The 22,296-nt window shown below is 39.1% G+C and overlaps 1 long non-coding RNA gene across 1 annotated transcript; it reads left to right on the forward strand.

Moving 5' to 3' along the window:
• The first annotated feature begins 1,277 nt into the window (after positions 1-1,277).
• Positions 1,278-21,941, forward strand: LOC133226455 (uncharacterized). The gene is made up of 2 exons (XR_009729512.1): positions 1,278-1,330; positions 21,547-21,941. It is a non-coding gene; the product is annotated as an uncharacterized LOC133226455 (long non-coding RNA).
• The last annotated feature ends 355 nt before the right edge of the window (positions 21,942-22,296 follow it).

Consider the following 22,296-nt stretch of genomic DNA (forward strand, 5'->3'; position numbering starts at 1 on the left):
GCTCCTTTTGATGCAGCTCAGGATACGGTTGGCTTTCTGGGCTGCAAGTGCACACTGAAGCCGGCTCATGTTCATTTCTCATCGAGCAGCACCCCCAAGTCCTTCTCCACAGGGCTGCTCTGAATCTCTTCTCTGCCCAACCTGTAGCTGTGTCTGGGATTGCTCTGACCCAGGTGTAGGACCTTGCACTTGCCATGGTTAAACTTCATGAGGTTGGCATCAAGGTCCCTCTGGATGGCATTCCTTCCCTCCAGTGTATCAACCGAACCACACAGCTTGGTGTCATTGGCAAATGTGCTGAGGGCACACTCAATCCCACTGTCCATGACAGCGACAAAGATGTTAAACAAGACCGGTCCCAACACCGATCCCTGAGGAACACCACTCGTTACTGGTCTCCAGCTGGACATTGAGCCATTGACCACAACTGTTTCTGTGCGGCATCCAGCCAGTTCTTTATCCACCGAGTGGTCCATCCATCAAATTGATGTCCATGTCTCCCAAGGCTCTGTCCAACCTGGCCTTGAACACTGATAGGGATGGAGCATATATCACCATATATATCTGTCTGTCAAAAAATACGTTTTACTACAAATGGTTCCGATACTTTGTATTGAGATACATTTTCATGTAAATGTGTAAGAAGGCCATTTGTATACTTACAGGCAAATAGGGTTTGCATTTATTACAGCATTTCAATTCCTATTAGAATTCAAGAGTTATTTTTTTTATTATATTCACAGGGTCTGTGGTGTACTGTTTTAGTCCTTGATTTAAATGATTATCATCAATAATTGCATTTCTAAAGCAGTAATACTTGAGTAAAAAGACTTAGAAAGAATGCAGCACAACATGGACTATATTTTAGGACTATTTCTTCTCACAGAAATGCTTCTTTAATCTTTGGGCCAACGTTGATCTCACATTACTGCAGGTATGTTACAGTGTAATAAGATTAAATCTGTGATTTAGCCACCCTTACCATTGCTTTAGAAGCAAACATACACCTATATACCTTCATACAAGCTTTGTTATACTAAGCTGCTCATCTCCACCAAACAGTGTTATGCTAGAACAGAGGGTGGCTGACACAGCTCCTAGCGTGCTTGGTACTAACCAAAGCCCCCAGCAGCTTGAGAAAAGCTGCAATGGTATCAGCTGCAGACAGGGATGCTCAGCAACCCTAAGGGGGGCAAGAGAGCAGCTGGGTGTGTGGCATGGCACTTGGAGCAGATGCATTGCATTACCATCATCACAAGCCATATAAAGACTTGGGAAGGCGCAGGAGAGTTGGTTTCTTTAGGCTTGGTGTCTCTGTGTTGGTGGGCAGGTTTTTGCTTATTTAAAGTCTTCTGATCTGGTTCTTTGTTCACGGGTTTGTTATGGTGGTGGCCATGAAGGGTGCTTTGCCAAAGACTTTCTTTTGGATTAGCGTGGGGCCTGTTCTTTAGTCCCTCTATGGCTTGAGAGGCTGTGTCTCTTCTGCATCTGCTGGAAGAAGAGTGGGAATTTGTGCTTCTTCCCTCAGGTGACGTTTCACTTCATTTTCTCACTTGGGCACCTTGTAGTGTGGCTTTGTAGTGTGGTTTTTAACAGTGGTGGACCAAGTGCAGCATTGGTGGGGGATGAGCATACTCCAAATATTTTCTGCCCAGGGAGTGAAAAACCAGTGTTGCTGTATTGCTCTGTGTATCCCTATTGTGACTGTGTTACTCTCATTGTAGGGATGAGACCAGTTCTCAAAGAAACTGCTTGTATGCTAAAGAAATTAGGGTAAAGTTTGACTGACAAAGCTCAGTTAAGAAATCTCAATGCAATGGTATGAAATAAGACTATAGATGAGGAAGCAAATGCAGATGCTCTAAATGACTAGTTGTCATGAAATAACAAATAATGTTATTAGCTGTTATAAAAGAAGTTCCACCTGTTTTATTGCTAGTTTAAATTCACTGGCTTCTTTAGATCCTGTTCTAATTTACGCAGGACTGAAACTCTCCCTTTGTAGCCATGGCTGTGTTGAATTTTCTGCCACCTCAGTGGTTGCATGCTGATGCAACTGTACCGTACACTGCAGACAAGGAAAGCTGCAGTTTGTGTTGATGAAGTTCAATGTGGTTTTGAGCAGGAGGTCGAGTCTGATGATGGTCATGGTTGCTCTGTCTGTCTTTGCTTCAAGTTTACGTTGAGTTATCTGTGTCAGTGACTGAATGCCAGTTGCTACAATGAAGAGAATTCCTAGAGTATGTTAGGTTTAAGTCTTGTCTTTGATTTCAAAGAAGGCAGCTCCTTTTAACCACAGAATGTAAAGCCTCTGTGTCCTTTTTTCCTGCTATTGCATGCTGCTGTTACTTTGAATATTCAATTATATATATTTTTTTAATGTGTTGTAGACAGAATTGTGAAGAAGGGAAATGAGAAGTGCCTCTGTTGGGTGACATCAAACTCATGTCTGGTACCAACAAATGTGGTGAGTAACATAGTTTTAATTCTTCTACCTTGTATTTTTTTAGACTTCCTGTAGTAACTTACACAAAAATAAGTAAAATATATCTGCCAGTCATGAGCACACAATTGAAAATATACTGTCTCAAGGAAACTTCTGATGTTTATTATTCAGTGACTATAAATGCTGGTTCAGGTTCTCTTCAAAACAAAAGTGAAGTTAAAACTGCAGACCTGCAAAGCTGGAGAAGTGGGGCTTTCCTCTGTCTTCCTCTCATAAATGTGATTATAAACGAAGTAAATACATGGTTGCTCATCTGAAATGAGAACGTATTTAGTACTGCTTTGGAATACTTTTTTGGGGGAGAGCACAGAGAAGATTTAATTGTTGCTTTTAAAAAACTTGATGTTAGCTTTTTGAAAGGGTTTGACTAACCTGCCAGTACTTGGTTCACTTAACAGCAGGAAAGTGCATTGTACTCTTTGAAAAAGTGACAAAAGTACGTGCCTTTTATGACTTCTATTAATAACTGGCTTATATTTATTGTCCAATATGAATTTAGTATAGGATGTTGTGTTATTTTAATTTTAGCTCTGCTATGGTTGCTGTTTAGTTTTCCTGTATTTGCTCTCCTGAATATCCTTAAAAGAGGCTTATTATGAAGAAATAGTTTTGACTCTTATACTCTGTATTGGTAAGTGGAGGGAGTGGGAAGTAACAGGATCAAGTCCTCAGTGTGAACCTGAATAATGCACAGATTTTAAACAGAAGGGGTTTCAGTTTACCATCCTTGTGGTCCTTTCCCATTGATTCTACCACTGGCAAAGTCAGGTGAAGTTTCGATATTGGCTACAAAACCTCAGAATTGACCTGTAAGTCCTCATTTCCAGTAGATTATCTACTACCTTCTGATGCTTTTAGGTGATGTTGTTTGAAGCCCCTTAGATGTTTATGCATGCACAGTTTTTGCATCCAAAGTGTTTTGCTGTCTTAAAGAATGAGGTAGGGAAGCCATAGAAGAAACTTAAGGAATCACATGCATCTTTTGTAGGTCAAGGGGAGGTGTTGAGGGGTGGCTGAGGCTTTGTAGAGTTTGAGCTCACACCTGGGTCCCTTGAGTATTATAGCTGGGTATCAGATTGTACAGTCATGATGTAATGGAGGCAGTTATGCCCTCAGCTCTGGTCCTGCTGGAAATTGGGAATCAGTCCTGAAACTAATTTTTATGTGACTGATGGTAATGATAGTAATTGCTAACACTGAGCTGAGGTTAATGCTCCCAAACATTTGTATTTTCAAGTGTCTGGGACTGATGTTATCCCCTTGAGGGTATTGATAAAGAAGGGATTCCTTTCACTGTCAGGTATTTGATGTGAAACTACTAAAGAAGCCAGTAGAGTTTTAGATTTGTCAAGTGCTGTATGATGCTATGTGTTAGTTTCTACTTTGTGGTTGAACATCAATGAAATACTGATAATGTGTAGTAGAAATTTGTGGTCAGGTGATGACTGAAACTTTTTTATCACAGAGCAGAAGAGTCTTGGAGATTAAGAATGCATGATTTGAGTAAAGACTTCAACAGACAATTTTTTTTGAGGTGTTGCGTAGAACCATTTTTCAGTTTTTGATGTGTTTTAAGCAGCTTCAGGGCAGTCATGCTATGATTCATCATAGCTTAGTGAGTTGTAATGTAACATATAATCAGTCATATTCAGATTAATGGCTTGATTAAATTAGGAAAAGTATGCATACACTGCATTTTAAACTATTTTAAAATAGTAGTGTATAGTAATGAACTAAGCTAGTCTTTTGTATTACCTGCCTTATTAGAGTAATAATGTGCGTATCTTGTTTTGCAGTATGGTTACAAACACTTTTTGACATGTAAATTCACTCATATTCTGCACGCTGCTATTGATTTTTACAAAAGAGAATTGGTTCATTTGACCTACCTTTGATATTTTTTATTGTTTTGTTTTCAAGAAAATCAATATAATAAAGTAATTCTTTCCTGCTCTCCTCTTCTTCACTAAGCTCTTTTGAAAACAGTCAGAAAATGTCTTCTCTTCAATTATTTCAGACTTGTTTGCATTAAATCCTTTCAAAGGGACCCATGTAAATGTGCTTCTTTAATCGGGATGTCTCCCTGTGATATAAGCTAAATAAAATTTTGCATTTAAGGTGAGTAAGAACCAGTTATGGAGAAAATTGTCCAATATATGTTTCATCCTAATTTCTTTTCATGCAAAACCTGCTCCAGCTCTAAAGTAGGATACGAGCTTGATACAATATGCATAATTCATGTTTTCGGCCTTCTGTCTGCCCTTCTTTTTCTGGAATCCTACATATTTAGATTAGGTAAAATTATTCTTTCCTCCTATGGAAACAGTTTGTTGTCAAGCAATGCAATGCAACATATAACATAGACTACTTAGGGCAAAGTGCTGTTCTTGGATCTGCATGACAAATGCTGACTTCAGCATTATTTTAGAGTTCCGTACGTTTAGGAAGATTACAATAACAACATTGTGAACAGAATTTCTCAGATGTTGTAGTAATTAATCTCACTTTTAATAGAGGCTGATGTGACAATATAGCTATTCTAGAAGTTTTGCCAGCTGGTGGTTTTGATTACAGTTGAATGTAGCTGTTGCTCACTACTGGTTAAAAATCATCTGCTGGCTCTATGGCTCAGATATCATTTACGAAGCCAAAAGCCATTTTCTGCTGCTGAGCAGGAACCTTGCTTGTGCTGACACATTGCTTCATATGGAGGATCAGACTGAAGTTACTGTGCTGCAGTGTGGATAAAGGAATGAGGCAGTTCCCTGCCTCTGACAGCCATTTGGTTGCCCTTAAGTGTCTTTACCAGCTGGGGAGAGTGAGACAGCTAGGACTTCTCTTTGCAGAACTAGATGTTTTCTCCCACACAATATAGAGGTCTCGTTTAGGAAGTTCAGCTCTGTGTTAATCCAGGTAGTGGTCTAGTGATGACTTCTTAGAAAGAATGGGATACTTTGCACCACCTTGACAATGCTTAGCAGTATTTCTGTTGTAATTCAGTGGTACCAGTGAAAGTACCAGAAATAAGACTGTGCAGCGTATCAGACAGCTTTGATACTCATTACATGAGCTCTGATACAAAGTCTGTATGTAGCTTAAATCCAGTTCTCTGTTACATATTTCAATTATTGTAAAATCCTTATAATTGTATTTTTGAGATTTCCCAACAAAGTATGTTAAATCTCATAATCCTTCAAGGTTGTAGTTTAGAACAACATACCTCTGAGCTACTGAAATTTGAGCAAGTCAAATATGATTTACCAAATGAAAAAGTGTGAAATTTGGCATTACCACTCTTTGAAAAACAGCATGCTTGTTTTTCATAGTTTTTCATTCTTTTTCAGTGATCTGGAGGCACAGAGAGAAAAACTCCTTATGAGAAACATTATATCAGATATTGTCCAATTCAAATGTGGTCGTGTGAGATGCTACCATATGAAAGAAAAGTAGTTGAATTTGATTGAAAATAAATGTTTACTATAAAACACTTTATGGCTCTGACATCAAAAGGGTACTATCATTTCAACAATAAAAGATTCCAAAAAGACCAAGTTAAAAAATGGACTCTTGGTTTTGGGAATTTAAATGCTCACCTTCATTTGCGATTCAACTGGTGATAATGTTGTTCAAACTTACCAGCAAACGGAGAAGTTGAACTTCTTTTTATATGTTACTATTATAATTTCCATTTTAAACAGATTTTTGAACTAAGCTATTCCAAATTATTCACAAAGGGAAATAGTTATTAAATATTAATGAATACCCCTATTTCACTTAAGTCTTTTCCTTCTGTAATTTTGTGAGATCACAATTAATATACCTGAATGCTTTGATTAGTGTAGTTGTATTTTTTAATTGGAAAGAACTTCGCGGAGCCCTCAAGTTTGTCCCATTGTAGCTTTGAAATGGCAGAATTGACTAGAGTTCTTATGTAATATTGTCAGTCTGGTATTTAAATATAAAAATAAATCCCTCCCAGTCAAGAAATTATAAATTCCTTTATTTCAGTTGTTTTAAGCCTTCTGTGTCTTTTAGGTGCTTTTTAGGTCATAATTTTCATCCTTCGTAACTATAGAGTTCTAAGTTAGAACTGCCACAACAAAGGTAAATTTATTATGGAATATTTCCATACTGAAGCTTTATGTAAAACATTGGACTGCTCATGCAGCTGAATGTTTGAAGCCCTGTTTTAAAGGGAATAATTCAGATTCTTCCAATTGTTTACAGTGAGGTGGAGAGCTGCTGGCTGTGCTGCCCGGCTGCACAGACTTCAATGGGAGCTGAGCTGCAAGGCTGGAAATGAGTTTTTGTGCAGATGCACCTGCAAGGTAATCATAACTTGCCTAAATTCCTTCCAATTTATGCTTGTAGAAAGAAATTTTAATTTGAGGAGAATTCTTGCACTTGGAAAAGAAAATAAAACTTTCTTCCCATGCCCAGATACTGTAGTTGCTATGAGTTTCATGTGCTGCAGTCTGGGGCTTGAAAATGGCTCTGGAGAGACTTTCCACTCTTAAATGCGGAATTTCCCTCCATCCCTCTGAAAATACTTACTGAAAGACAGGAATTGGTCCCCGATGGTTAATTCACTGTTGAAGACAACGCAAGCCCATCTTTCCCAAACAGTTTTTATTTACCCATACTATTACTTGGAAAGAATAATACTGTGAATGCCACTTCCCCCAAAGGTCCACTGCTTCGGTATAGATGCAAAGCCTATAGATTTGTTTTAGAAATACCTATGCATGAACCATGTTTGGCTTTTGCCTGCAGTTACTTAACTGTTTCAGAAAGTGCAATAATTGTTTAGCACTGGGACTATATCAACTGTTTTGATGTGTTGTGCTATTTATTTTGACTGCAAGGTCCAAATTCCTTATGTTAGTCTCTGCTATGTAGCCCTTCCCAGGATTGCTGTTCTTTTTCTGCCTTGAACCCATACTTGCCTTTGACTACACTTGACTGTCATCTTGCAACTGTCTTACAGTAATAATGACCTCTATGCAGGTCTTTGAGATGCTGTGCCTAGTGTCTGTGTCTCAGGCTTGGTTCCAGGCTCTAACACTGCTTCCAGGGGATGGTTTGTGGCTGTGGACTTATCAGTGACTCTGAATTCCATGAACTGCATGGTGGTTTTCCCACCTATGTGCCTGACAACTCAAGCCTTATTTCCTTGCACTTAGTGTGTTTTCCTAATCGACACTTTCTCTCTATGATAGAAACCAGAGAGAGAGAAACTTCATATATGAAGTTATGCTCTTTATACAGATCTTCTGAAAGATACTGCCTTTATCATGGGTGTCTGTAGCCAGAGTACCACTGGAAGACACAAAATGTGACAGATGATTGAATCATGGCACATACACGCTGAAAAGCTGTTGATAATTCCAGGCTTTCATCACAGTGTAAATATTAAAATCTAGATTTTTTTTTTTTTACATAAATTTGTGTTTTCAGAAGTATCTTCATGATTATTTCAGTCTTCCACCTCCAGCATTACACATCTAATCAGAAAGCAAAGTAGGTACATCAGATGAGGTTTAAAAAGGGGAAGATAAATGTTTGGGTTTGCATGGGAGTGGTTAGAAGCTGGCTAAATGGTGTAAGAATTTGTCAAACAAGATGAATGTATGGGAGAAGCTTGTTCTCTGCAGCAGGAAGAGAATGGGGGAGAGAGATGGGGCAGTATGTATGTGTGCAGGTGTGGCTCTGCAATGCAAGTTAACATTTACATTTATATTTATGGTTGCCACTGCTGTGGAAAATCCTTTTGTTTAATCATCTCAACCTGCACATCTGAATGCCCCAGCAATACAAAAAGAACCATCAACGATATTCTAATCAAACCAAATACATTTTAATTTAACAAGTAAAAATGCTAGGAGGGTTAATTCTTTGCTCTATAGCAGCTTAAGCTTTTAGTGTGTCGCTTACCAGTGGTGCTGGGGTTTGCCTTTTAGTGACTGGTAAGTGTCTCATGTGGCAGACTTTAGTCGTTTACCTAACTGTGAAAGTAATTGTGTGAATGGCACTGAGGTGTGTAGTACAAACTCTTGCATGTGAAACAGCTCGTGTAATTTTAAAACCATTTTGTACTTCATTTGAAAATCCACTTGTAACTTTCATCTCTTGCTTTTGTTGTAACTGTGCTGCTAGATCATCTTGTTCATATCCATAGAATTTCCATTTAAACCTGTTTTGAAAATGATTGTTAGTTGATAATAGGTCTGTGTTCACTCTGACTTTGGACTTTGCTCTATGCCTCATACTGCTGTTATGTGGCTGTTTTCATTAAAAATTTAGTAGAACCCATTCGTAACACTGGAGAATGACTTCTACTAGGGATGCTAAGCCTGTTGTGGGCTTCAGTTTTCTCAGGACTAGCACTGTTCCTACAGCTGTAGAACTGAGATGAAATGCAGAAGTACTTTTTATAAATGTGTCTAAGCAGTTTGGTCAGAATTGGGTAGGTGGTTGAAGAAGCTTAATGTTGAAAATCTTTCAGAATCTTTTGCAATGTCTTTCATCTTCATTTTCCTTTGTCTTTCTTCTCATGAAAGGTTACTTGCAGCCCAGGTAACCTGCTACTCCCTGCAGTTGTGTCAGGCTCTGTACCTTGGTCTGGTACCTTGCCTCAGTTTCTCCCAGTTCGCAGAGCCATGACTTGTCCTCCAGCAAGCTTCAATACCATTACTTTCTGCAATACTACATTCGTATCTTCTCAGTCCTAAAGCTGTGACTGAAACTGGATTATGTGTATTGCTGCTTTAATGATTAAAAGGAGCTTCAAATAAATCATGTGACGCCCATAAAGTGTGTCTGTGAAGCTTACTGGGAATTTTATAAGCAGGATACACAGCATCTGCAAGGGATTATTATGAACTAAATACAATTTTAAGTTGGGTTTAAGAATCAGAAATGGGTGTATCCGTCCGCTTAGGTTCTCTGAGTGTAAACCTTTGCCTGGATCTCGCTACATTGACTGCTTATGGAGGTTTTCAAAAGCCTTTTTCCTTGCCTCCCCTGCATATGTTCCTGGGTCACTTCTATCTTTCCATGCCTTTTGTGTGGGGCTGTTTTTGTTTGTCCAGTTACCTGCCTTGGACTGTGTGTAAGGCAGAGGGGGGAACACTTTCTAAGCATGCATCCTGCATTGATGTGGGTTGTCCATCAGCAGTTTTCTGGGTCACAGTTAGAGATTCCTGCACTGGGTCCCCTATGTTCTCATCATGATGTGGGGCTAAGGCTGGTTTCATATCTTGAGTGGAGGGAGAAGCATTGCACTCAGCTGCTGGAGTCACCATACACGGAGTAAGCAGAAACCTCTCCACTTCTGAAGTTAGTCTAGCATATAAACTATGCTTGACTGGTGGACTTTGATGACTCTGTATTGACTTAGTTGTGCGGCTTGCAGGGACTTTTATTTCCCTTCAAGTATTTTATTCTGCACTTCTTGAGTTCAGCAGCGTATCTTTTTACATAGAAATCACTGTCATAATTTATGACATGCTTGCTGAATTTAGTACTTTGTAAAGGCAATAATCCTAAGTATGAATAAAAATTCAGCACTCCAGGCAGTAATAGAATCAATTCTTATATTCCTAATATACTGTAGCATTTTTAAAGGTTAAAAAAAAATCTGTTTCTGTTTGACTCTGAATAGCTTCTGAATGATAGTCGTCTTCAGCTGATTGCTTCTTTGACATCCAAACGACGTCCTGTGTTGTACATTCATAATTTAAGATATAAAATGTGTTGCAAAGAAAAGAATGGAAATTGGGTTTGGAGTTAAATATATATACCTCAAGGCAAAATTAGCAAGGAATAATGCATACATTCCTACTCTTTATATTTACTTAGTATATACACAGGGTAGGAATGAATATATTATATCATGATGTATATGCTCTTATACATAAAGTAGAAGCCATAAATATTTTAGTCATTTTGTATGTAGAGCACCTATTCAAAGTCAGGGGGAATTTTTTACAGAAAAAAGTATTCAATTTAACCTCAAAGACTGAGACCATCTTTGATTTAACTGAAAGTGGTGGAGATGGCCCTTGAAGAATTTGATGAACGGGTTCCTCACGGTTATGCCTGTCATGTTTACTTATGTAAAATTCCATTTGTGAAATCTGTATTACAGGTTTTTGCTGGCTTTGCTATATTGGCTAGTGATAGGTTTTAAATACGATTTATGCTAAACTTTTGTCGGTATAGATGGAATTAAAGGAGTACTTACCTTGTTTATAATCTTGTTTCTGGAACAAGATATCTTATAAACTGTGTTGCAAGAAAAAAAAGAAGGGCACCGTGGAACAATATTACCTCCTGCAAAAACTGGCAGGGTTTTCCAAATACATTGTATTATCCTATATCACGTCCCTTAGATGTAGACCAGGCTTCTGAAAACCATGCCGTTCAGTGAAGGTTTACTGTGTTACGGATCCATAAGAGTTCAAGTGCTGTACCCTTTGGTGGCAGTTGCATGAGACAACAAATTGCTGTGCCTTCCTGCTGCTGCCAAGAATGTTTGAGTCCCATTCCCGTTCCTTTCTTGCAGTCTTATGTTGGCACATATGTTGCTCCCAGCAGCTCTAGCACCACTGAGCCACCATGTGAGCCAGTGGGCGCTGAAGCCTGCAGAGGTGGTGGGAGCTTGAGTGGAAGGACCTGGGCAGTTGCAGGATGGGGCTGCGCAGGAGCAGAAGGGAAGAAGCTGTTCCCCTCTGCTTTTTGCACCAGGGAGCTCTCAGTTATGCTGTCTTGGAGACTGCAGGATTGCTGGGGCATTTGATGGCATCTGAAGAACTAGGTCAAGTATTTGTTCCTCCTTTCCTCTTCTGCTCCCCACTGCCACTTGCCTAGGGCTGCAAATCACCTGTTTCTGAAATATGATTAGAAAAAAACATTCATGCAAAATTTGTTTTTATGTTTTTGGTATCCATTTTTATCTATGATGTATTACTGTTCAATCCTTCTTGTCTGATCAGTTGTTGTTCTCTATTCCTGCACATAAATGGTCAAAAGTGACTATGCTTTAACAGCCCTCTTTCTCCATCTTTTTACTTTCAGTGGTTCAGCTGCAGGTTCTGTTTGAGATATTTGTGAGCTCCAGGAGTGATAAAGAGAGTAAAAATCTATTCTTGGAGATGTGTTTGCTTTTCTTGATCTACCTTGTCTTTTTGCCTATAGCCTTTTGTCTGTAGTTATTAATTATAGTCAGGACAGCATTTTCAGTGATTAATTGACTACTGCTTTAAACAATAAGTCTGCTTATTAAGCAAAACTCAGTTCAAACTTCTATTTTTGTGAGACCTTGGGTAAGAAAGCTCCTGTGCACACTAGCAATTTTGGTGCTATAAAATAAGGGGAAAATCGTTTACATCCTGTTTAGACTAATAAACCTCTTCAGGTTTTGGCATATTTCTTACTTTAACTCTTGATTAAAACCTAAACTTAGTGGCATTTTTTTAAACAGAAATGGAAAAGAACATTTAAAAGAATTGGACTTGCTAGCGATGGCAGAAGGAGGTATGAAATACAGCTTTTTGTGATAACTGGCTTCACAAAACCATAGAAAGGAATTATAAAATTCAGATGAAAGGAGGATGTGATCATGTCAATTCCCTTGATTTCACCATGGAACTGAGTTCAAGCTACTGCATTAATGTACAGCCCCGAGTGTCTGTATCCAAGTTGCTGTGTCCTCCAGTTACTTTTTGGGTACTGTTGATGTCCACTGCCTGTGTAAGAAATTAGCTGTATTCTCATAAAAATTTATAAAAATATTTGACATCTTGGGTGTCTGCACCATCACAATACTGTCAACATTCTCAAGATACTGCATAGACTTTATTAGCACACTCAATGACAGGTGAAGTTGTGACCTGTGTGTAGTGTTGGCTTAAGCTGGAGCCTGGAAAGGTGGACCATACTCCTGTATCAGTGTTTTCATGCTGCAGCTTCCTCCCCTGACACCTCCTTCCTCCCTGCATGATTTCTAGATGTGAGGGACAAACAGCCTAAATGCTTTTTGCTAGCTGGACACTTCTGCATTGCCAGAGAGATTATGACCTCTCCCACTCTTCCCCAGATTAAGTACTTTAAATAGCTGTCATATGTACATACAGTGTATTTTTCACTGGAGTACTTAATCTTTTATTTTTTCATGGTTTGAGTTTTTCCACCTCTTTCACCTCCCTTTATTTGCTTTTACCTGCATAAATTATTTCACCATCTTTCTGCTACTTCCATATCTCTTAAATGGGATGCAAATATAATAATACTTCATATGGCCTCATAAATATTATATGGCATCATAAATACTTGAAATCAAGTAAAACTAACTCCACCTTCAAATACTGTAATCCCTTGCGATGACACTGCTTCTGTTAAAGAAGCTTTGATGACTGTTATCATGTCTCTGCCTCTGTTGCTTGGCCCATCTTGCATCACTGCTGTTCTGGTTTTTGAAATGGCACAAGCTAAAAGAGCTAGCAGCCACAGGAAAGTATGAGATTTTGTATTGATAGAGATATTTAAAGTGTCTCCAACACAGTTAATAGCAGGCGTTATGCCACTTATTCTGAGATTTGCTTGTAAGCCTGTATGTCACCTATAATGGCTCTCTTTATAATATGGAAAAGGAAGGCACTAAGTATTTTGCATATCGGCTGACCTACATCTTTCCCCACTAATGGAGCTGACAGCTTTCTAAGGAACGTGACAGGGACATTATTTGTTTTCTCAAGTGCTTCTTGTAGCTTCTCAGGAGCTCATCTTACTGCTGTGCATACACAACACAAAAAGACAGGCTGATTTCATGCTTTAGAACTCTAATTGTAGTTTAAACCAACCAAACTTGATACACTTTCGTGGCCCCTAGCAGAGCAGAGTCTCCCTTGGAATGCCTAGGAGTAAAATACCCACCATAATAAAAGCGGATTTTTACTGCTGGCTTGACAGTAACAAGTACTTCCATGGTGCTCTAATCATAACCCAGACAGCTCTGTCAAATACAGCAAGGCAACAAAATCAGAAATGTACTGGATTAAGATTACTGCAGTCAGTTGGTTTGAAATTAAGGATAAAAAAACCCAACCCAAACCCCTGCAGTTGATTGAGTTTAGTCATCCTTTATTGAACCATCCTAATTCTACTAGTTTACTGGGAAGCTGTGTGAATACAACAGCTAGCATTCACATCCTCTTCCACTGGCAGGAGGAAACTTGTGGAGAATTAAAAGAAGTTGTATCACCAGGAAATAATTCCCCTCCCTGGATTGTCCTTGGCATCATTTATGTCTGGCTCCTGAGGCTAACTGAGGTGTAGGGAATAACAAAAAGTATTCTTACAACTGTATCTTTAGCAATCTGTCTGTAAACTTTCAGGTCATCTGTAATATATTGCAGATGACACTGCTTATCAATAAAATTGACTTAAGTATCTTAAATCAAACCTGCAATTAGAATAAAATTGGCATTGCTAATATATGTTAGTAATAGGATGGAAATCTCATTTTGTGAAACAATAATGATTTGTACTGTTTACAAATTAAACTTTTAGAGTGTTATAATTGGCCTACTAATGTACTGTTAATGCCTAAAGCAAGCCAAGTTGATCTATTGTTGGGCAATAAAGCTCATGGACACAAATGGTGATAATAAATCAGAGTTTTGTAAGCTTTTTTTACTTAAAGCCTGAGGATAGATCCTTAGAAAGGGATCTGAGAGACTATCACTTCAAGTGCTTTGGAGATACGATTTAGAGGAAGGGGGAGAGGGTATGAGGCCTTTTGCTGAGCATAAAAAAAAGAGGTGACCTGTCTAGAATTTTCTTGAAGATCTGTATATTGTGGGAAACTTTATATTTGATGAAAGCAGTACACCAGTTGTAAGCTCCACAAATACTTACACATTTTAACCAATGCTGTATGGTGATTACCACAGTTTTCTGGGGGAGGGGCTTTGATGTATTAGATGAATGACCTATCTAATTATAAAAAATACACAATTAAACCCTTTGTTAGGTGTTCAGCAAAAAACTGTCACCAGCTCTAACACTTATTACCATACTCCAAAGTGCCCATGTCTGATGTTAAGAAGGTATTCAATGCAAAAGTGATTGTTGCCCTTGACAAGGCAATTTGGAAGAGTGTCTGCTGAGGGCTGGGCACTGGCTGCTTGAACAGACCTGGTGACAGAAAAAGCCATGAACAGAAACATGTCTATGCTAGGGAAAAACATGGTAAATGGCAGAGAGGAATGACTTTCTGCATCAGATCCATTATGTCATTTCACCATTTCTAAATGGAATGGGAAAGTGTGCTGTTGCTTTTCTCTTTTGCTGTTTTTCAAAGGAAAAAGAATTTGTGTTCAGCATCTTTGAATAAGCTGGCTGTTACTGAGATCTTCTCCCCTCTGTTACTCCTCTAAATAGAAGCTGTCCTGAAAATCTTGTTTTCAAAAAACGAGTTATTGGAGCAAAATAGGCTCTACCATTGAGCTTAAAAGTAGAGAAAAATCCTACAGTTGTGGGGAAGATCTGACTACATTTAAATGTATGAACTCTACAACTTATATCAGTTGGAAGCATTTTGATCTTTCAGGTTCTCTGACAAAAAAAATCAATCCTTCTTTTTTCAACTGAAGGTATGGTAATCCTTGTAATGTTATCTTATTCTTTATAATAATCTGATGTGAAATAACAAATATTTATGTCTTTCAGACCAATACTTTGAACACTACATTTATATCCCTCCTATAATAATATATGGGTTTTAATAATCTTTGAAGTATTTGCAAGTGGCAGTATTCCAATGTAACATATTTAATGATAACTTTTCATACTTGCCAAAACAATTGTCAGCCAAATGAAAAGTCCTCATACAAATAACTTTCATTTTTAAGCTTCTGATATGGCCATGACAACATGAATTACTTGTTGAAAAAGACAAGTGATTCATCTGTTTAGGTGCTTGTGGACAATACCAAATGTTTAATAGTAAAATAAAAATAGTAATCCTCCCTTTCAGCTGATTGCTATACAAGAGAAATAACCTTTCACTGCAGCCCCTCAACATCATGAATTTTGTTAATAACTTCTTCCTGCTACATAGGTGCACTTACGCTACTCTAATGACTTTGGTGTTCTATATTCATGTAATACCTTCCAGTGAAGTATGTCAAAAAACCCCAGCAAACCCTATAGTGAGTGAATGCCAGTTTTTGGATTTCTGGACCCCGTCATAACTAACCACATGATATGCCCATGTAGTGAAACAACCCTGGGAGGTGAGTTATGATTTTATTGAAACAAATAGGTTGTCTTTTTGCAATTTAAATTGCTTCCTGAATGCTAAAAGGACAATCTTCAAAGTATTTTTGCTAACCCTGAAGGTAAATTATGATGGAGGGGAAAATTTTTAAAAATGCTAATAAAGTTACAAAATATGAAACAGACCTTGTACAAAAGAAATGCTTAGGAAATGGAAAAGCTCATTCAGAGGCTGGGAAACACTTGGTGATAGCTGGAAGTCATGAGATGCAGGAAGAAGACATGACAGGTTAGTTTGGAACTCCTGAGGGACTTCGGCATGTGCAAATAATAAGGCAGAGTAAGAAGTCAAATGTCCTGAAAGATGCCTTCAGGGTTTGCTTATGGTTCAGGTGCAACTCCAAATAATACTGTGAAAGCAGTTTCTGCTCCATATTGACAACTCACTATATTTCTTATCTGATTCTAACTTTTAGAGACAACAGGATTCTGGCTGACCACCCAGAATTTGTAGTCATGATGCTCTGATGTCAGACAATTGCATTGGAGTAATAAAATTGTCATAAACCTATACTGGTACAGAAACACATAAAATATTATGGGTCTGACCAGGTGTCAATCATACCCGTTAGCGTCTCCAACAGCACTCTTCACCACTACTGTTAGAGCACTATGAACAAAGCTGTAAGTAAGGATGCATACAAGACCATTTGTAATTAAGCCTACAAATACAGTTTTGCTGCTCTTGGGAATTCTTTGATATGTTTGTGATGCATTTTTTTTTTAAAGCACTTCTAATGTATGCTCAAATAGAAGAAATTAAGGTTCTCTTCTGCCTTGATCATAGAATCAGAGTGTTTTGTGTTGGAAGTGGTTTGTGTTAGTTCCAACCTACTTGCCAGGGGCAGAGACACGAATTTGCTCAAAGCCTCATCCATCCTGGTCTTGTGATTAGAGCTGGATCCGTGAAAAACAGCAGTGAGACCATTCCACAAGGATTTTAGCTTTAAAATACAATTCTGTCCCAAAGCCAGAAAACACCAATGCTTTCCATTAGTATATTAAAAGCATCCCAGATCTATAGCCTTGCATGTATCAGCTTTGAGGAAGATAAATGATGGAAGAAAAGTGATGTGAGTGCATGGAACAGGAGCTGACCTGCTAATTTCATTGTGGGTTTTCTTTCTTTTTTTTAAATACTCTCATTAAAGTTCATTGGGGCTCTTAAGTGTGAGAAGATACCTGCGCATTCTAAAGTGCATGAAAATTCCACAAAGTAATGACTTTTCAAACTTCTTGAAGGAAGAAGGTGGTTGAGAATGGAAGGAGGAGAAGGAGCAATGGGCAGGTTGCAGCTGTTTGAAGTGACAGCTCAGAGGATTTACAAATGTAGCTGCTATGACTACATTGCTTGAGTCACAATAAAGAGTAATAGAAGTGGAGGTGTTGAGAGACAATGACGAAAATTGATGGAAGGGTAGCAATGCATTTAAACATACAAAAGATTTGGAAATGGAGGAGTCACAGAAAAAGGAAATCGAGGAATATAAATGAGAAAAACCCAGAAAATGGATATAACAATGCCTCAGGCAGCTCAGCATGTGTCAGATGTGTGCTCTAGTAAACAGTATTTACTAAAATATCAGGATTGTTCATGTGGCTTTGTATTGTGAAGAATATATTTCACCTTCTGTAACAGGGAGCAGCTGTGAATATTTGTACTGGTATGAGGGATTGCTGCTTGTATTTAACTCTAATAAAGCTATTCGTTTCCATATGGGGAAGTAGTATGCACAGACTGGTGAAATTACAGAACCAGGTTGCTGAAGTCTGACCAAGTCCAACAAAAAAAGGGCTTGTGCATGATGCTGAAGGAATATTCTTCTTTATTGTGGTCTCCTTCAGTGGTGGGAGTTGCTGTCATCCGTCATAGGCACCACAGTAATTAATTGCAAGAGATTGTGAGTAATGGCAGTGGATGTTTTTTAAATAGTGTTCACTTCTGGAAGTCTACTGATAGAATGAGTAGAGAGAGTCCACACAGAAAACCTAGAATAAGATGGAGACATCACTGGCATCAGTGTCTTGAAGATGTGCTGGATCAAATGGGGTACGGCAAAGGTGATTGGATGAAGAAAAAGTATGATACAGCCTTTGAAGTAATGTAGTAGAAGTACATGTGTCAAGCATGGTCATATTTAGACCTCTCATTAGTCAAACCTGCAAGTTCTCTGAAGGTCTTATTACCATCAGCCTGAAAAATGGCAGCTCTGGGGGAGAATATACAAAATCTGTAATTACCTTAAGCTCACCAAAGAGAACTAAACCAAAAAATTCAAATAGCTTCTGTGTAACAGTAGCACATGAAATGAGTAGAAAGATGCTGGGGTTTAGGTAGCAAACTAAAATGAGGATATTAGTATAGCTGTTCTTCAAAATCTAAGGATTACAGCTGTTACATATGTTCCCTGTGAAATGAAATCAGACTACTACAGTAAAGGCAGAGGAAGGAAGAATAGTATCTATCATTGGCAAGACCTTAATTCTGAGCTGGAGAGATCAGTGTTATAGAAGCAATGTGATCAGAAGTCTCCAAAATAATTGTGTGCTGGAAAAGGCAGAATTTCTTGATTTTTCTTTATTTCTACCAGAATATCCCTTCCTCTTCTCAATTTGACTGAAAATACAAAATTAAAGAACTGAGAAAATGTTGTAGTTAAAATGCAGAACTGTTATTCTGTACTTCCTATCATTCATCTATAGGAATGCAAAGTCAGTAGCTAGCATGTAGTCTGTGTACTACCTTGAAATGAGGAACTCTTTTAAGCCTTTCTGCAGATGACATTTCTTCAGTTTACTGTTAGCTGCTGTACCTTTTTTTTGCCATTATTATCTTTTTCACAGTATCACAGTATGTTAGAGATTGGAAGGGACCTCAAAAGATCATCTAGTCCAATCCCCCTGCCGGAGCAGAAACACCTAGATAAGGTTACACAGGAACGTGTCCAGGCGGGTTTTGAATGTCTCCAAAGAAGGAGATTACACAACCTCCCTGGGCAGCCTGTTCCAGTGTTCCGTCACCCTCACTGAGAAGAAGTTTCTTCTCAGGTTTAAGTGGAACCTCTTGTGCTCCAATTTGTATCCATTACCCCTTGTCCTTTCATTGTTTGCCACTGAGAAGAGCCTGGCTCCATCCTCGTGACACTCCCCCTTTATATATTTATATACACTAATAAGGTCACCCCTCAATCTCCTCTTCTCCAAACTATAGAGACCCAGCTCCCTCAGTCTTTCCTCATGAGGGAGATGCTCCACTCCCTTAATCATCTTAGTTGCCCTGCGCTGGACTCTCTCCAGCAGGTCCCTGTCCTTTTTAAACTGAGGGGCCCAGAACTGGACACAATATTCCAGATGAGGTCTCACCAGGGCAGAGTAGAGGGGAAGGAGGACCTCTCTCGACCTACTAACCACCCCCCTCCTAATACACCCCAGGATGCCATTGGCCTTCTTGGCCACAAGGGCACAGTGTCGGCTCATGGTCACCCTGTCGTCCACCAGGACCCCCAGGTCCCTCTCCCCTACACTGCTCTCTAACAGGTCGTTCCCCAGCCTATACTGGAACCTGGGGTTGTTCCTGCCCAGATGCAGGACTCTACACTTTCCCTTGTTATATTTCATCAAGTTATTCCCCGCCCAGCTCTCCAGCCTGTCCAGGTCCCTCTGGATGGCAGCACAGCCTTCTGGCGTGTCGGCCACCCCTCCCAGCTTAGTGTCATCAGCAAACTTGCTGATAGTACACTCAATTCCCTCATCTAAATCGTTGATGAATATATTAAATAATACTGGTCCCAGTACCGACCCTTGAGGCACTCCACTAGATACAGGCCTCCAACTAGACTCCGCCCCATAGACTACAACTCTCTGGCTTCTCTCCTTCAGCCAGTTCACAGTCCACCTCACTACCCTATCATCCAGACCACACTTCCTCAATTTAGCCGCAAGGATGCTGTGGGAGACCGTGTCAAACGCTTTGCTGAAGTCAAGGTAGACCACATCCACCGCTCTACCATCATCCATCCACCGTGTTATTTCCTCATAAAAGGCTACGAGATTGGTCAAGCACGACTTCCCCTTGGTGAAGCCATGTTGACTGCCCCTCATAACCCTCTTATCCTTGATATGCCTTAAGATGGCACCAAGGACAAGGTGTTCCATCACTTTCCCAGGAACGGAGGTGAGGCTAACCGGTCTATAGTTACCCGGGTATAGTAATGTATTTCTTTTTATGTATGTACTGTATATTAATATATGATACAGTGTGGCTTGAAGAAAGCTGACAAAATGAATTCTACCTTCTGATACACTGCTAATGCACAGTCAATAAGAGCTTTAAGTGTTTTAAAAGTCATTGCCTTATAAATCAATGTGCCACAGTTGGGAATTTTTAAGAAATCCTACAGAATTTCATAATAAAAAATACCCTGGTCTGTTCTGGGCTCATCCACTGTGATAAACAGAGGATTCAACAAAAGTATCAATGATAGCCATAATTCAGCATCTTTATCTAGTCTGTTTTCCTGTGTGTCATTGCAGAATTGCTTCTGACAAAGGGAAAAGATTTCCAAGAATGTGTAACTTAGTACTCACTTGTATGTAAGCTGAAGTGTTCAGAGCACAGTTATTAAAGCTGTATGTGCTGCAGCTCTGGGTGAGTGCTTGATAATGCTCCTGCGCTGTGGATGGAAGAGTTGCTGTGTAGTTAGATTTGATTGGTGCTGGGCATGCAGGGAAGTATTGTGCAGCCTTGAAAGTGTTAATTAGCCTGATAGCCTACATGAAGCAACTGGCTACCTAATACACGCAAACAGTTTAAAGTTTTGACAACATTAATGAAGTAATGAAATACTAAGCTGCCATGTATCTGCAGGACTTGTATGGCAGCTGGGAAAGCGCAGTTGGAGATGCTGCTGTACGGATTGTGGACAAACTGTGAGGAAGAGGTGCCTGTGAGATCTGAGCAAACACTAACCATTTCTGCAAGTATTCACCTTCTGAAATGAATTAACTTTTAGTTTTACTCATGGAAAATGGGAAGCTTTGCTCAGATACAGGCTGTCACTCTGCTCTAGGACAGCATATTTTGTTGCAGAAATGTAAGCATATTTATACTGTCCCTGGCATTTAAATTATTTTGTATTAGTCTTATTAAAAAGTTATTATGGCTAGATACACTGTAAGCCAGGAAGGCCAAACCCTTTAAACTGATTTTTGAATGAAAAATGGATAAACCATAGACATTTACCAGTTGCTGTGCCCTCTGACTACTTGCAGCTTTTACTATCAAGAAGCTAAAGCTGGTTTTAAGCTACCTTATCTCTAGGGAGAAACTACTGTTGCTATTGCATGTCTCCACGGGTTTCTCTCTGAAACACTTTCTTACCACCATTTTGGTTGCAAACTTATTTTCCTAGGTTTGTAATCTCTCTTCAACCCATGTATTTTCACGTGTTGTAGTTTTTCTTGCCATTCTCCCTCTTTTCACCTTGCTTCTGAAGAGTGTTGCATTCTGCAATTCTGCTGCCTCTCTGCTGTGTGTTTCTGTAGGTATTTCCTAATCTTCTTTCTTTTGTAGCCCTTTTTCCTTCTGCCTCCCAAAAGCTACACAGTATGTATGCACACAAGCGCTTCAGGCTAGACTTATTTAGAAATTTGCCAGAAGCAGGTATTTATGGGTATTCTCTGTTTATTCTTTCATGCAGCTGATGGCTGTTGCTGCTTTGTTTTAGAGCCACAGGAGTGAGTCCTTGAGTGAATAACTACATGTCACCCTGAATAGAACAACCCTCATGTACTTCATCTGCAAAAAACTCAGGAAAACTGGAAACTGCATAATAGCAGCCAGCAGGATAGCTGAGCCAATTCAAGACTTTGGCACCAGAAGGCTTCTGTAGCCATTTTGATGTATCCAAGTCTGTCTCTTCTGTTTCATTCCCAAATGAATTTGCCTCATAAAAAATGCAAAGATAAAACGGCATAAATGTGTGTAGAAAATATCACCTAGCAAAGTCAACAGAGGGGAAAAACAGTGTTGAAAAGAGAATTCTACCACAACCAAACAAGACTCTAAAAATAAAAGAGATACAGTAGTACTAGCCCCAGAATTTGATCATCTGTATACTACAGAGTCTTTATGGAGCAGTGCTGAGCAGAAGTTCAGGACCTACCCAAGTAGAAAGGAGACAATGTAATTATGTTATGGCACACTCAGCTACCCCTCTGTATCTTGATAACAGGCGCTTCTCTTTCTGTTGCTAGTTTTAAGCATATTTAAAATTGTCCTTCCAAAACTGGAAATGTGAAAGCTCAAACCCAAATAAGCTTAGAAATGAACAGGTCAGAAACAAAAGCCACTTTCTAACACAAGTGGAATCCTTCCTCTGTCACTTCAGCTTCAGTGGAAAGGAGGTTGCTTACAAAGTGCCTGACAAGAACAGGCAATATCTTCTTGC

Source organism: Neopsephotus bourkii, unplaced genomic scaffold (genome assembly GCF_033783945.1).
Source record: "Neopsephotus bourkii isolate Nb327-2 ecotype Australia unplaced genomic scaffold, CSIRO-AGI_Nbou_v1 NB_196, whole genome shotgun sequence".
NCBI classification, from domain to species: Eukaryota; Metazoa; Chordata; class Aves; order Psittaciformes; family Psittacidae; genus Neopsephotus; species Neopsephotus bourkii.